Source organism: Cervus canadensis, chromosome 32 (assembly GCF_019320065.1).
Source record: "Cervus canadensis isolate Bull #8, Minnesota chromosome 32, ASM1932006v1, whole genome shotgun sequence".
Lineage (NCBI taxonomy): Eukaryota > Metazoa > Chordata > Mammalia > Artiodactyla > Cervidae > Cervus > Cervus canadensis.
In genome coordinates, this window is record NC_057417.1 from 5,151,330 (window position 1) to 5,169,017 (window position 17,688).

The window sequence follows — 17,688 nt, forward strand, 5'->3', positions numbered from 1 at the left end:
TTGCTAAACCATCTCTGTGAGCAATGTCAACCAAAAAACACAGAAGGCTCCATATGAGAGCTTATTTGAAATCTTTAAATTTGCCATTTGGAAGACATGGATTTGGGTGGAATTGAAAGAGTGATCTAGGGAAGAGAAAGGATCAGAGCTTATAAAAGCTAAAATCACAGTTTGTACTCTGACACAAGAAAGGTGTAACATTATGCTCAAAATCCTTCAAGCTAGGCTTTAGCAGTACATGAACCAAGAGCCTGTACATGTATAAGTTGGGTTTAGAAAAGGCAGAGGAAACAGAGATCAAATTGCCAACATTCGTTGGGTCATATAGAAAGCAAGGGAATTCCAGAAAATCATCTACTTCTGCTTCACTGACAATGCTAAAGTGTTTGACTGTGGCTATTTGACTGATCACAACAAACTGTGGAAGAATTCTTAAAGATATGGGAATATCAGACCACTTTACCTCTCTTGTGGGAAACCTGTATGCAGGTCAAAAAGCAGCAGAATCGGAGGTGGGACAATGGAATAGTTCAAAATTGGGAAGGGAGTAAAACAAGGCTGTGTATTGTCACCCTGCTTATTTAACTTATATGCAGAGTACATTATATGAAATGCCAGGCTGGATGAATCACAAGCTGGAATCAAGATTGCCAGGAGAAATATCAACAACCTCAGATATACAGATGATACCACTCTAATGACAGAAAGTGAAGAGGAACTAAAGAGCCTCTTGATGAGGGTGAAAGAAGAGAGTGAAAAAGCTGGCTTAAAATTCAACATTGAAAAAACTAAGATCATGCCTCCAGTCCTATCACTTCATGGCAAATAGAAGGGGGAAAAGTGGAAGCAGTGACACATTTTATTTTCTTGAGCTCCAAAATCACTGCCAATGGTGACTGCAGCCATGAAATTAAAATATGCTTGATCTTTGGAAGGAAAGCTATGACAAACCTAGACAGAGTATTAAAAAGCAGGAACATCGGGAGAATGAGATGGCGGAAGAGTAGGTGGACATGGAGTACATCTCTCTCCACGGATACATCAGGAACACACCTTTAGACACAGAAGTGCATGCAGAACACCAGCTGAGTACAGACAGGAGTACCTGACCAGTGGAAATGAATATATAGCACCACGCAAAACTCAGTAGGGCAAAGGAAGTAGGGGGAAAACAGGAGTGTTAGTAGGACTGGACCTGCCCTCAGCCAGTGGGGGAACTGAAGCAGGGGTCCGATCCCCACATTGGGGCAATTATGTGAGTCAGAGGAGAAACATTTAATGCGGAGAGTGAAACAACTGATCTGTGGCAGCCTAAATGGAATGAGAATCAGACAGTCCTTGCTACTGCCATACATACTCTGGACAGGGACGAAGGTCCCCTGGAAGGAGCAGTGGCTAGGAGCTGGAATTTAGGGATTGTGGAGCAATCCCAGGGTGAGGGCTGCTGTTGACTGTGGAGAGACAGATCGAGGGGATGTGAGGGAGGAGACTGCAGTACAAAATGCCTGTGGAGGAAAGCCAGACAGCCATGGAAGCAAGGCAGATACTGCTGAGTCACACGTAGTGGGTGGAGCTATCACCATAGCCTCCCTCTCCCCGCATGCCAGCATCAGCAGCTGAACAATAGAGAGGCTGGCCCATCAAACGCCTGAGGCACTGAGCCACAGAGAAGGACCCCACCCAGGGTGCCCCTTTAAGTGCCTGATGCATCGAACTACAGAGAAGGACCCCAGGCAAGGGCGCCTTCCAAGTGCCTGATGCGCTGAACAACAGAGGAAGACCCCAGGCAAGGGAGCCCTCTAAGTGCCTCAATGGGCAGAACTACGGAGAAAGACAGGCCACAGAGGCCTTCTGATCACCAGCTACAGGAGGCTCGAGAAACGACTCAGATGGGGCCATGACTCCTGGGGCGGAGGCAGCCTGTGTCCCTGCACACTTGGTGCTGCCAGGGTCCCCGCGAGCCAAGCGGCTGCCCCACCTTCACGCTCAACTCTCACTGGGCCAGAGCTGCCACAGGCAAGAAAGAAACAACTGGCGTTTATATGTGCAGGGTCGCTTTGGTCATGTCCAACTCTGTGGCCCTGTAGACTGGCCTGCCAGACTTCTCTGTCAGAGGTAGGGGTCGGGGAGGGTGTTCTCCAGCAAGATTACTGGAGCATATTGGCCAATACTGGTTTTCATACCCTTCTAGAGCACTATATTTCCTGCTGCCCTAGCCGCCAGCTCCCCTGAGTACCTGGTGCTGCCAGAACCCCTGAGACCCAAGCAGCTGCACCACCTCCACACCTGGCAGAGTTGGAAATAAAACCACGGTTGAAACCCAGGGGCAGTGTGGCTAAGGAAGAAGACCCAGAACCTTCCCACCAGCTGAACAAGCTGCAGATTAAATCCACATGATCAGCTAGGCAGACTCTGTGTCTATGGAATATGCAAAAGGTCACTGAGAGCCCCCACAAAAGAAAACGCACTACTTCAGATAGCTGTGGACACTGGAGGCAAGAACACACAGGAGTAGGACCAGATTAGAACCTAAGCTGCCCCCACAATAGGTCCAGAGATCAACACAGTGTTGGAGGGCATCCCCGGGAGGTGAGGTGGACTGTGACTCCCAGCGAGGGAAAGGATTCTGACAGCAGTGACTCAAGAAAAACATTTATTGTTCTTATGTTTTGACTTGTTCTATAGATTATTTCAGAGAAGGCAATGGCACCCCACTCCAGTACTCTTGCTTGGAAAATCCCATCGACAGAGGAGCCTGGTAGGCTGCAGGCCATGGGGTCGCGAAGAGTTGGACACGACTGAGCGACTTCACTTTCACCTTCATGCATTGGAGAAGGAAAAGGCAACCCACTCTGGTGTTCTTGCTTGTAGAATCCCAGGGGCGGGGGAGCCTGGTGGGCTGCCGTCTATGGGGTTGCACAGAGTTGGACACGACTGAAGCGACTTAGCAGCAGCAGCATAGATTCTTTTGAGTCCCACCCCCCCCCGCCCCGTTGTAGTTGTTAATTTTATTGGCACTATGAAATCTAATTAAGCTTTTGAGCTTTTTTTCCCCTCAGTCATAATTTTTATTGTTGTCATAAACCTCTGTTTGTGCTTTAGTTAGTTTTGTTCTTAAGTGGTAAATATAATTTTTGGTTTCCTTTGTTCGCTGGATCAATCTATTGTACTTTATTTTTGTTGGATGGTTTTGATTTTGCTTGTGGGTGTGTATGTATATGTGTGTATTCAGTCACACTTTTTATTGTTGTTATAAACCTCTGTCTCTATGTTGGGCTTTTGCAGTTCTGTGGAGTTTACCCTTTTTTTCCCCTCTCTTTTTAATTTTTAGACCTATTATTATTTTTCTACATTTATTCCTTTGTTTGCTTTTCCTACTGTTCTTTTCCCCTTGCAGGTAACCTTTAATGTATATATATATTCTTTATTTACCTCTATTTAACTTTGCATATGTATTCTTGCTTTCTTTTCTTTCTTCTCAACGTATTTGTTACTTTTATTTTCATTGCTTTATTTCCCAGTTGGCACCTTGCTTTAGTTTTGTTTTCTGGTTTGTGCTTTAGTTAGTTTTGTTCTTAAGTGGTAAATATAATTTTTGATATCCGTTGTTTGCTGGGTTAATCTATTGTACTTTATTATTATTGGACTGTTTTGATTTTGCTTATGGGTACTTACATATGTGTGTCTATTCAGTCACACTTTTTATTGTTGTTATAAACCTCTACCTCTACCTTAGGCTTTTGCAGTTCTGTGGACATTCCCCCCCTCTTTTTTTTGTTCTCTTTCTTTCTTTCTTCTTACTTTTTTCTTTTCTCTTTTTTATAATTTTAATTTTTAAAAATCTATTATATTTTTCTACACTTATTCCTTTCTTTTCCTTTCTTACTGTTCTTTTCCCATTGCAGTTAATCTTTAATGTATAGTAATCTTCTTTATCTCTATTTAACTTCATTTATCTATTCTTGCTTTCTTTTCTTTCTTTCCTTTCCTCTCAACATATTTTTTAGTTTTGTTTTCATTCCTGTATTCCCCAGTCAGCACCTTGCTTCAGTTTTCCTTTCCAGCTAGTTTTGTTCTTAAGTGGTAAATATAATTTTTGATTTCCTTTGTTTGCCAGGTCAATCTATTGTACTTTATTTTTATTGGACTGTTTTCACTTTGCTTACTGGTGTATATGTCTGTGTGTATATTCCATTATTTTAATTATTATTTGCCTGATATTTTAACTACCATTTCTCTGAGGTTCATCTTTGGTTTCTTGTTTTTGGGTATTTGTTTTTTTTTTTTTTCTTGGGTATTTGTTTTAATCTCACTTAATGCCATCATAAACCACTTATGGAATCTTTGTTCCTGACCAATGATCAAGCCCTGAACCTTTGGAGTAGGAGCACTGACTCCAAGACCCAAGACTACTTGAGAACTACCCCTCAGTCCAGTTCAGTCGCTCAGTCGTGTCAGACTCTTTGTGACCCCATGAATCGCAGCACGCCAGGCCTCCCTGTCCATCACAAACTCACGGAGTTTACTCAAACTCATGTCCATTGAGTTGGTGATGCCATCCAGCCATCTCATCCTTTATCATCCCCTTCTCCTCCTGCCCCCAATCCCTCCCAGCATCAGGGTCTTTTCCAATGAGTCAACTCTTCACATCAGATGGCCAAAGTATTGGAGTTTCAGCTTCAACATCAGTCCTTCCAATGAACACACAGGACTGATCTCCTTCAGGATGGACTGGTTGGATCTCCTTGCAGTCCAAGGGACTCTCAAGAGTCTTCTCCAACACCACAGTTCAAAAGCATCAACTTTTCGGCGCTTAGCTTTTTTCACAGTCCAACTCTCACATCCATACATGAACACAAGAAAAACCATAGCCTTGACTAGACGGACTTTTGTTGGTAAAGTAATGTCTCTGCTTTTTAATATACTATCTAGGTTGGTCATAACTGTCCTTCCAAGAAGTAAGCGTCTTTAATTTCATGGCTGCAGTCACCTTCTGCAGTGATTTTAGAGCCCCAAAAAATAAAGTCTACCACTGTTTCAACTGTTTCCCCATCTATTTGCCATGAAGTGATGGGACCAGATGCCACGATCTTAGTTTTCTGAATGTTGAGTTTTAAGCCAACTTTTTCACTCTCCTCTTTCACTTTCATCAAGAGGCTTTTTAGTTCTCTTCACTTTCTGCCACAAGGGTGGTATCATCTGCGTATCTGAAGTTATTGATATTTCTCCCGGCAATCTTGATTCCAGCTTGTGCTTCTTCCAGCCCAGCGTTTCTCATGGTGTACTCTGCATATAAGTTAAATAAGCAGGGTGAAAATATAAAGCCTTAATGTACACCTTTTCCTCTTTGGAACCAGTCTGTTGTTCCATGTCGAGTTCTAACTGTTGCTTCTTGACCTGCATACAGGTTTCTCAAGAGGCAGATCAGGTGGTCTGGTATACCCATCTCTTTCAGAATTTTCCACAGTTTATTGTGATCCACATAGTCAAAGGCTTTGGCATAGTCAATAAAGCAGAAATAGATGTTCTTCTGGAACTCTCTTGCTGTCTCAATGATCCAGCAGATGTTGGCAATTTGATCTCTGGTTCCTCTGCCTTTTCTAAAACCAGCTTGAACATCTGAAAGTTCATGGTTCACATATTACTGAAACTGGCTTGGAGAATTTAAGCATTACTTTACTAGCGTGTGAGATGAGTGCAATTGAGTGGTAGTTTGAGCATTCTTTGGGATTGCCTTTCTTTGGGATTGGAATGAAAACTGACCTTTTCCTTCCTGTGGCCACCACTGAGTTTTCCAAATTTGCTGGCATGTTGAGGGCAGCACTTTCACAGCATCATCTTTTAGGATTTGAAATAGCTCAACTGGAATTCCATCACCTCCACTAGCTTTGTTCATAGTGATGTTTTCTAAGGCCCACTTGACTTCATATTCTAGGATGTCTGGCTCTAGGTGAGTGATCATACCATCGTGGTTATCTGGGTCATGAAGATCTTATTGTACAGTTCTTCTGTGTATTCTTGCCACCTCTTCTTAATATCTTCTGCTTCTGTTAGGTCTATTACCATTTCTGGCCTTTATCAAACCCATCTTAGAATGGAATGTTCCCTTGGTATCTCTAATTTTCTTGAAGAGATCTCTAGTCTTTCCCACTCTGTTGTTTTCCTCTATTTCTTTGCACTGATCGCTGAGTAAGGCTTTCTTATCTCTCCTGGCTATTCTTTGGAACTCTGCATTCAAATGGGAATATCTTTCCTTTTCTCCTTTGCTTTTCGCTTCTCTTCTTTTCACAGCTATTTGTAAGGCCTCCTCAGACAGCCATTTTGCTTTTTTGCATTCCTTTTCCATGGGGATGGTCTTGATCCCTGGCTCCTGTACAGTGTCACAAACCTCCATCCATAGTTCATCAGGCACTCTGTCTATCAGATCTAGTCCCTTAAATCTATTTCTCACTTCCATTGTATAATCATAAGGGATTTGATTTAGGTCATACCTGAATGATCTAGTGGTTTTCCCTACTTTCTTCAATTTAAGTCTGAATTTGGCAATAAGGAGTTCATGATCTGAGCCACAGTCAGCTCCCGGTCTTGTTTTTGCTGACTGTATAGAGCTTCTCCATCTTTGGCTGCAAAGAATATAATCAATTTGATTTCGGTGTTGACCATCTGGTGATGTCCATATGTAGAGTCTTCTCTTGTGTTGTTGGAAGAGGGTGTTTGCTATGACCAGCGCGTTCTCTTGGCAAAGCTCTATTAGCCTTTGCCCTGCTTCATTCTGTACTCCAAGGCCAAATTTGCCTGTTACTCCAGGTGTTTCTTGACTTCCTCTTTTTGCATTCCAGTCCCCTATAATGAAAAGGACATCCTTTTTGTGTGTTAGTTCTAAAAGGTCTTATAGGTCTTCATAGAACTGTTCAACTTCAGCTTCTTCAGCACTACTGGCTGGGACATAGGCTTGGATTACTGTGATATTGAATGGTTTGCCTTGGAAACGAACAGAGATCATTCTGTCGTTTTTGAGATTGCATCCAAGTACTGCATTTTGGACTCTTTTGTTGACCATGATGACTACTCCATTTCTTCTAAGTGATTCCTGCCCACAGTAGTAGATATAATGGTCATCTGAGTTAAATTCACCCATTCCAATCTATTTTAGTTCGCTTATTCCTAGACTGTTGACGTTCACTCCTGCCATCTCCAGTTTGGCCACTTCCAACTTGCCTTGATTCATGGACCTAACTTTCCAGGTTCCTATGCAATATTGCTCTTTACAGCATTGGACCTTGCTTCTGTCACCAGTCACATCCACAACTGGGTATTGATTTTGCTTTGGTGTCATCCCTTCATTCTTTCTGGAGTTATTTCTCCACTGATCTCCAGTAGCATATTGGGCACTTACTGACCTGGGGAGTTCCTCTTTTAGTATCCTATCATTTTGCCTTTTTATACTGTTCATGGGCTTCTCAAGGCAGGAATACTGAAGTGGTTTGCCATTCCTTTCTCCAATGGATCACATTCTGTCAGACCTCTCCACCATGACCCATCCATCTTGGGTGGCCCCACACGGCATGGCTTAGTTTCATTGAGTTAGACAAGGCTGTGGTCCGTGTGATCAGATTGGCTAGTTTTCTGTGATCATGGTTTCAGTCTGTCTGCCCTCTGATGCCCTCTCGCATCACCTACCCTCTTACTTGGGTTTCTCTTACCTTGGACAAAGGGTATCTCCTCATGGCCTCTCCTCTTGACCTTGAACGTGGAGTAGCTCCTCTCGGCCCTCCTGCAACCGCACCGCCACTGTGCCGGCTGCAACAGACCATGCAGAAGCGCAGCCGAGAGGAGCTACCCCTCACCCAAGGTCAGGGGTGGTGACCGAAAGCGCCAGGCTGCGACGGCGCGGGAGCAGCCGAGAGGAGCTACCCAATGTCCGAGGTCCGGGGCGGCGGCCGAGACGAGCTATCCCAGCCCCGAGGTCAGGGGCGGCGGCAGAGAGGAGCTATGACAAGCCCGAGGTCAGGGGCAGTGGCCGAGATGAGCTACCCCACACCCGAGGTCAGGGTTGGCGGCCGAGAGGAGCAACCCCCTGTCCAGGGAGCAGTGGCTCTGCTGTTGCAGGAGGGCGGAGAGGAGAACTACCCCTAGGGAGTATCAAATAGTGAGAACTCACACAAAAGAAACCCCTTGAATGCAAGACCCGGCATCACCCAATCACCAGTAGCACCCCGTGGAGGATTCCTCATCTAAACAACAAACAAACAAAAAAATACAAACCCAGCCATCAGCAGACAGGATTGCACCTCACTCAGCCTTGCCCTTCAGAGGAAAAACAAACAAACAAACAAAAACTCAGCACAAATCTCACCCTATACGAAGCTTACACAAACCACTGGACCAAACTTAGGAGGGCAGAAACCAAAAGGAAGAAAGAATTCAACCTCGAAGCCTGGGAAAAGCAGACTTCAAACACAATAAATTTAAAAAAAGAAAAAAAAGGCAGAGAAATACTACTGAAATGAAGGAACAAATTAGAAACCCAGAAGTAAAAGTAACTGAAGAGGAAATAGGCAAACTACCTGAAAAAGAATTTAGAATAATGATAGTAAAGATGATCAAAAACCTTGAAAACAAAATGAGAAAATGCAAGAATCAATTGACAAAGACCTAGAAGAATTAGAGTAAACATACAGAGACAAACAACTCAATTACTGAAATTAAAAATACTCTGGAAGGAATCAGTAGCAGAATATCTGAAGCAGAAGAATGAATCAGTGAGCTAGAAGATAAAATGGTGGAAATAACTTCTGAAGAGCAGAGTAAAGTAAAAAGAATGAAAAGAACTGAGGATAGTCTCAGAGACCTCTGGGACAATATCAAATGCACCAACATTCAAATTATAGGGTTCCCAGAAGAAGAAGGGAAAAAGAAAGGGTATGAGAAATTTTTTGAAGGGATTATAGTTGAAAATTTCCCCGATATGCAAAAAGAAATAGTCAATTAAGTCCAAGAGGCACAAAGAGTCCCATACAGGATATACCCAAGGAGAAACATGCCATGACACATACTAATCAAAATAACAAAGACTAAACACAAAGAAAGAATGCTGAAAGCAGCAAGGGAGAGGCAACAAGTAACACACAAGGGAAACCCCATACACTTAACAGCTGATCTTTCCGCAGAAACTCTGCAGGCCAGAAGGGAATGGCAGGATATATTTAAAGTACTGAAAGGGAAAAAGATACAACCAAGATTACTGTGCTCGGCAAGGATCTCATTCAAAATTGATGGAGAAATAAAAAGCTTTTTAGACAAGCAAAAGTTAAGAGAATTCAGTACCACCAAACCAGCTTTACAACAAAAGTTAAAGGGACTTATGTAGTCAAGAAATACAGAGGAAAGAAAAAGGTCTACAAAATCAGCCCCCAAAAATTAAGAAAATGGCAATAGGAACATATATATCAATAATTTCTTTTAATGTAAATGGATCAAATACTCCAACCAAAAGACACAGACTGGCTGAGTGGAAACAAAAGCAAGACCCATATATATGCTATCTACAAGAAACCCACTTCAGACCTCAAGACACATATAGACTGAAAGTGAGAGGATGGAAAAATATATTCCATGAAAATGGGAGACAAAATAAAGCTGGAGTAGCAACCCTCATATCAGACAAAATAGACCTTAAAGAATATTACAAGAGATAAGGAAGGACACTACATAATGATCAAGGGATCAATCCAAGAGGAAGACATAACAATTGTACTCAGCCATCAAAAGGAATGCCTCTGTGTCAATTCTGATGAGCTGGATGAACCTAGAACCTATTATACGGAGTGAAGTAAGTCAGAAAGAGAAAGATAAATATCATATTCTGAAGTGTATGTACGGAATCTAGAAAAATGGTACTGAAGAATTTACTTACAGGGCAGCAGTGGAGAAACAGACATAGAGAATAGACTTGTGGACAAGGGGAGAGGGGAGGAGAGGGTGAGATGTATGGAAAGAGTAATGTGGAAACTTACATTACCATATGTAAAATAGATAGCCAATGGGAATTTGCTGTATGGCAAAGGAAGCTCAAACAGGGGCTCTGTATCAACCTAGAGGGGTGGGATGGAGAGGGAGATGGGAGGGAAGTTCAAAAGGGAGGGGATATATGTTTACCTATGGCTGATTCTCTTGGCAAAACTCTATTAGCCTTTGCCCTGCTTCATTCCATACTCCAAGGCCAAATCTGCCTGTCACTCCAGGTGTTTCTTGACTTCCTACTTTTGCATTCCAGTCCCCTGTAATGAAAAGGACATTTTTTGGGGGGCATTAGTTCTGAAAGGTCTTGTTCAGTTCAGTTCAGTCGCTCAGTCGTGTCCCACTCTTTGCGACCCCATGAATCGCAGCACAGCAGGCCTCCCTGTCCATCACAAACTCCCGGAGTTTACTCAAACTCATGTCCATCAAGTCGGTGATGCCATCTAACCATCTCATCCTCTGTCGTCCCCTTCTCCTCCTGCCCCCAATCCCTCCCAGAATCGGGGTCTTTTCCAACCAGTCAACTCTTCGCATGAGGTGGCCAAAGTTTTGGAGTTTCAGCTTCAGCATCAGTCCTTCCAATGAACACACAGGACTGATCTCCTTTAGGATGGACTGGTTGGATCTCCTTGCAGTCCAAGGGACTCTCAAGAGTCTTCTCCAACACCACAGTTCAAAAGCATCAATTTTTCGGCACCCAGCTTTCTTCACAGTCCAACTCTCACATCCATACGTGACCACTGGAAAAACCTTGTAGGTCTTCATAAAACTGTTCAGCTTCTTCAGAGTTACTGGTTGGGGCATAGGCTTGGATTACCATGATATTGAATGCTTTGCTGTGGAAACGAGCAGAGATCATTCTGTCATTTTTGAGATTGCATCTAAGTACTGCATTTCAGACTCTTGTTGACCATGATGACTACTCCATTTCTTCTAAGGGATTCCTGCCCACAGTAGTAGATATAATGGTCATCTGAGTTAAATACACCCATTCCAGTATATTTTAGTTTGCTGATTCCTAAAATGTCGACATTCACTCTTGCCATCTCCTGTTTGACCACTTCCAATTTGCTGGTCATAGCAAACACACTGTTGCAACAACACAAGAGAAGACTCTACATATGGACATCACCAGATGGTCAACACCGAAATCAAATTGATTATCTTCTTTGCAGCCAAAGATGGAGAAGCTCTATACAGTCTGCAAAAACAAGACCGGGAGCTGACTGTGGCTCAGATCATGAACTCCTTATTGCCAAATTCAGACTTAAATTGAAGAAAGTAGGGAAAACCACTAGACCATTCAGGTATGACCTAAATCAAATCCCTCATGACTATACAGTGGAAGTGAGAAATAGATTTAAGAGACTGGATCTGATAGACAGAGTACCTGATGAACTATGGATGGAGGTTTGTGACACTGTACAGGAGCCAGGGATCAAGACCATCCCCATGGAAAAGGAATGCAAAAAAGCAAAATGGCTGTCTGAGGAGGCCTTACAAATAGCTGTGAAAAGAAGAGAAGCGAAAAGCAAAGGAGAAAAGGAAAGATATTCCCATTTGAATGCAGAGTTCCAAAGAATAGCCAGGAGAGATAAGAAAGCCTTCCTCTGCGATCAGTGCAAGGAAATAGAGGAAAACAACAGAATGGGAAAGACTAGAGATCTTTTCAGGAAAATTAGAGATACCAAGGGAACACTTCATGCAAAGATGGGTTCGATAAAGGGCAGAAATGCTAATGGACCTAACAGAAGCAGAAGATATTAAGAAGAGGTGGCAAGAGTACACAGAAGAACTGTACAATAAGATCTTCACGACCCAGATAACCACGATGGTGTGATCATCACCTAGAGCCAGACATCCTGGAATGTGAAGTCAAGTGAGCCTTAGAAAACATCACGATGAACAAAGCTAGTGGAGGTGATGGAATTCCAGTTGAGCTATTTCAAATCCTAAAAGCTGATGCTGTGAAAGTGCTGCCCTCAACATGCCAGCAAATTTGGAAAACTCAGCAGTGACTGGAAAAACTCAGCCACAGGACTGGAAAAGGTCAGTTTTCATTCTAATCCCAAAGAAAGGCAATGCCAAAGAATGCTCAAACTACCGCACAATTGCACTCACCTCACATGCTAGTGAAGTAATGCTCAAAATTCTCAAAGCCAGGCTTCAGCAATACGTCAACCGTGAACTTCTAGATGTTCAAGCTGGTTTTAGAAAAGGCAGAGGAACCAGAGATCAAATTGCCAACATCTGCTGGATCATCGAGACAGCAAGAGAGTTCCAGAAGAACATCTATTTCTGCTTTATTGACTATGCCAAAGCCTTTGACTGTGTGGATCACAATAAACTGTGGAAAAATCTGAAAGAGATGGGAATACCGGACCACCTGACCTGCCTCCTGAGAAACCTATATGCAGGTCAGGAAGCAACAGTTAGAACTCGACATGGAACAACAGACTGGTTCCAAATAGGAAAAGGAGTATGTCAAGGCTGTATATTGTCACCCTGCTTATTTAACTTATATGCAGAGTACACCATGAGAAACGCTGGGCTTGAAGAAGCACAAGCTGGAATCAAGATTTCTGGGAGAAATATCAATAACCTCAGATATGCAGATGACACCACCCTTATGGCAGAAAGTGAAGAGAACTAAAAAGCCTCTTGATGAAAGTGAAAGAGGAGAGTGAAAAAGTTGTCTTAAAACTTAACATTCACTCAAAAAAAAAAAAAAAAAAAAACCTTAACATTCAGAAAATGAAGATCATGGCATCTGGTCCCATCACTTCATGGCAAATAGATGGGGAAACAATGGAAACAGTGATAGAGTTTATTTTCTTGGGCTCCAAAATCACTGCAGATGGTGATTGCAGCCATGAAATTAAAAGACGCTTACTCCTTGGAAGGACAGTTATGACCAACCTAGATAGCATATTAAAAAGCAGAGACATTACTTTGCCAACAAAGCTCCATCTAACCAAGGCTGTGGTTTTTCCAGTGTTCATGTTTGGATGTGAGAGTTCGACTGTGAAGAAAGCTAAGCGCCGAAAAATTGATGCTTTTGAACTGTGGTGTTGGAGAAGACTCTTGAGAGTCCCTTGGACTGCAAGGAGATCCAACCAGTCCATTCTGAAGGAGATCAGTCCTGTGTGTTCATTGGAAGGACTGATGCTGTAGCTGAAACTCCAATACTTTGGCCATCTGATGTGAAGAGTTGACTCATTGGAAAAGACCCTGATGCTGGGAGGGATTGGGAGCAGGAAGAGAAGGGGACGACAGAGGATGAGATGGCTGGATGGCATCACCGACTCGATGGACATGAGTTTGAGTAATCTCCAGGAGTTGGTGATGGACAGGGAGGCGTGGCGTGCTGTGATTCATCGGGTCACAATGAGTCGGACACGATTGAGCAACTGAACTGAACTGATGTCTGATTCATGTTGAGGTTTGACAGAAAACAACAAAATTCTGTAAAGCAATTATCCTTCAATAAAAAATAAATAAACTAAAAGAAAAAAAGGGACATTACTTTTGCTACAGATGTCCATATGGTCAAAGCTATGGTTTTTATAGTAGTCATGTATGGGTGTGAGAGTTGGACCACAAAGAAGGCTGAGTGCTGAAGAATTGATCCTTTTGAATTGTGGTGCTAATGAAGACTCTTAGGAGTCACTTGGATTGCAAGGAGATCAAACCAATCAATCCTAAGGAAAATCATCCCTGAATATTCATTGTTAGGATTGCTGCTTACCTTGAAGCTGCAATACTTTGGCCACCTGCTGCAAAGAGCCAATGCATTGGAAAAGACCCTGATGCTGGGAAAGACTGAGGGCAGAAGGAGAAGGGGGCAGTAGTACATGCGATGATTGGATAGCATCACCAACTCAACTGAAATGAATTTCAGCAAACTCCTGGAGGTAGTGGAGGACAGAGGAGCCTGTCTTGCTGCAACTCATGGGTTCACAAAGAGTTGGATATGACATAGTGACTGAACAGGAACAATAATGGATAGGCTCTCATGAGTTATTTTGAGTGAGAGTCTGATAAGTATCTTGAGCTTCTGGAGCATTGTGCAGATATTCTAGATGTCTGCATTAAGACAATAAATGGTCCAAAGGTAAGATTCCTTCTGGCTGGATGAACATAAGTCACATTTCCTCAATGGCCTCCTAAGTACGTTTTATTAATAGATCTTGCAGGGAGCCGGCCTGAACGTACAGGCCCCTTACGGCCGTAAGAGAGAACAAAGGGTCTCTCTTTGTCCTGCCACCCCTTCTTGTTAAAGTATAGACTGGCATTTGTCTCCTTCAGGGAAAAAACACCCTGGTGACCTTTGGCCTGTTTTCCTGGTGCTGATAAACTCGTCATGCTTGAAGCCTGTTTTCTATCTAGTTAAAGTTCTATTGATCTTAATCATGTTGGGCGCTAGGGTAATGCTTTACTGATCTTAAGTGTAGGAATTTAAAACATCTGTGCCTGTAGCTCTGCACGTATGCAAACCTTTGCTCTATTTTTAGTAACTCCTGTTAGCGTATATATAGGTGTGGTATTCTTCAATAAAGTTGTCGAAATCAGATGCAAGCTGACTCCGTCCCTCTCAACCCCATCTTTCTGAGTCTTATTTCCTAGGTACTCTGGTAATTGCGTTCTCGACCAGTTCGTTTGCCGGCAGGCTCCGGCAAGATCTCTTGGCAATACTCACTCCATTTTGATTTTCCTTTCATAGCAATATACTACTGTCTATATTGTTCGGTGTTTTGGAGAAGGTGGGAGAGAAGGAAGTGCAAAATATAATATGCTAATATGTTCCTATTTGCATAATTACAGACAAAATCATTTTTGGTATACTTTATGCATTTTGTTTTGCTGTGTATATAATGTATATAATAGACAAATGAGTTCTAATTTGGTAACATCAAGTCTCTAGGCAGTTAAGAGATTACCAGTATATATTGGGACCTCCCTGGAGGTCTGGTGGCTAAGAGTCTGCACTCACAAGGCAGGGGGCCTGGTTCAATCCCTGGTCAGGGAATTAATCCCACTTGCTGCAACTTACATGCCACAACTAAAGATCCTGCATGCCACAACTAAGATAGAAGATACTGCATATGGGAACTAAGACCTGTCACAGCCAAATAAATAGATAAATATTAGAAAAAAAAGAGAAATTACCAATATAGAACTGTTGAATATTCATTTGTTCAACCACCTCTGAGCATTATATGTGCCTGAACTTGCCCACTGGATTGTGGTGGGGAGAAGAAAGTAAGGAAGACATGGCTCAAGGTCAAAATGGTCATATTTAAAAGATACCTCAATTATAACCAGTGTTATGTGCGTGTGTATGTGCCATTTTATTTAACAGTATTGTATATATAGTAGATAATTAAATTCTGATTTGAAGTATAATGTCTAATCTTTTAAGATGTTTGGAAATGTTTCATGTATCTAAAATTAGAGGTAGAATGACATTTTATAAAGAGCTTTTAAAAATTGGTACTTACCTGGTGGTCCAGTGGGTAACAGCCCAGGTTCCCAGTGCAGGGGGCCTGGGTTCAATTCCTGATCAGGGAACTAGATCCTACACGCAACAACCAAGAATTCACATGCCACAACTAAAGATCCTGCATAGCACACCTAAGACCTGACACAGTCAAATAAATATTTTTTAAAAGTTGATGGGGATATTATATGACTCCACTTATATCAGGGCTTCCCAGGTGGCGTTAGTGGTAAAGAACCTGCCTGCCAATGCAGGAGACTTAAGAGATGTGGGTTCAATCCCTGGAATCGGGAAGATGCCCTGGAGAAGGCAACAGCTACCGACTCCAGTATTCTTGTCTGGAGAATCCCATGGACAGAGGAGCCATACTATCCATGTGGTGGCAAAGAGTTGGACACAATTGAAATGACTTGGCGCGCACACACCACTTATGTGAAGTACTTAAAATAGTCACATGCTTGGAGAATTTGACTTAAGAGAAGGTACAGTGCTAGTTATCAAGGGTTTGGAGGAGTGTGCTAATGGGGAGTTAATATTTAATGGCTACAGAGTTTCAGAGTGGGATAATAAACAGTTCTGGAGAGGGACTTGCCTTGTGGTCCAGTGATTGACAATTCACCTTCCAGTGCGGGGAAGGTGGGTTTGTTCCTGGTCAGGGAACTAAGTTTCCACATGCTGAACCACGTGGCTAAAAAAATTTTTTTGATAAAAAATAAAATTTATGAGAAATATCATTTGCAAATGAAATCGTTAAACCATCTCCGAACAGTCTACATTTTGTACTTTTTCATTGGGTTGAGTGAGATGGGAGGAAAAAATTACAAAAGCTGTTTTGCTAGCATGTACTAGGAGATTTCATATTAACATTGCCCAGTGTGTTATGTGCATTTCATTTAACTTTAGCTGTACTGTACATAAATTCAGGAATGTCTTTTTCGAGGGTCTGGGAGCCATCTCTTTGAAATATGATCATCAAGGAAGATAACCCCTATCCCCTAGTTCCTGTGAGAGAGTAGCAGCCCAGCTTTAGTGGGCTCTAAGTTGCAAAACTACCTTCCATCATAAATGCTCAAAATAAGTTTAATTTTCCTTTGATTAAATCCAATTAGCAAACACTGATGGCCACCTCAATTACCAGGTGAACTTAAGATGGACAATGTGTGATGAACAGTGCTATCAAGAAGTCCTTGCACTTGAACACTAGCTATCACTTATTACCTTGCGAATATGTATAATAGGTTGTCTGCTTGGCATGAGGAAGGATGCCCTGAAGAAAAGGTGAGGTTTCTTCTTGTCCTTCCAATCTGTTGGTGGATTCCCTACAGTGAGCATCACATGCTTGTTTAATTCTTATCCAATAATACAACTGTTTTCTTCTTCTGTTTGTGGAGAGGATTTCTGGGTTGGGAGATTTTGTTCTTTTTTTTTTTAATTGGAGGATAATTGCTTTACAATACTGTGTTGGTTTCTGCTGTGAGTCAGCTGTATGTATACGTATGTCCCCTCCCTATTGAACCTCTCTCCCGTCCCCTCATCCCGACCCCCCCAGCCCTGCCCCAGGTTGTCACGAGCACTGAGCTGGGCTCCGTGTGCTACAGCAGCTTCCGACCAGCTATCTATTTTGCACATGATAGTGTGTATATGTCAGTGCTAGTCTGTCAATGCCAAGAGAAACAAAAGTCACGTTAGTAAAGACACAGATGTTGTTCACTTTGGGTTAAAGTTCAGAGAAAGACTGTCTTCTGAAAACATCTTTGGAAATTAAATCATAAAACTGCATCTCATTCAGCTGGTCCTTTTTAAAGAGAAGACATCGATAAGAAATGAAGGATTCTAGACTACAATGTTCCTAACTAGAAGTCACTCTCAGATACAACCATTGTTACATGACTGTCATTTATTCAACCCTAATTGTGTATATGATGGACAAACTTAAGTCCTTGTTTAAAACATCGAGCTTTTCTGGAAGTTTAGAAGTACATAAAGTATATTAAAAGTGGAGTATATTTTTAAAAGTATATCAATAAATATATAAAGAAGAAATTATTTTTAAGTATACAAATAAAAGTATATTAAAAGTGGAGATAGTGAAGTAGGACATTTTGCACGTATCCGTTTGTTAAAATTCACATGAAGTGGTGTGTTTTGGGAGTGGGGTGGTTGAATTA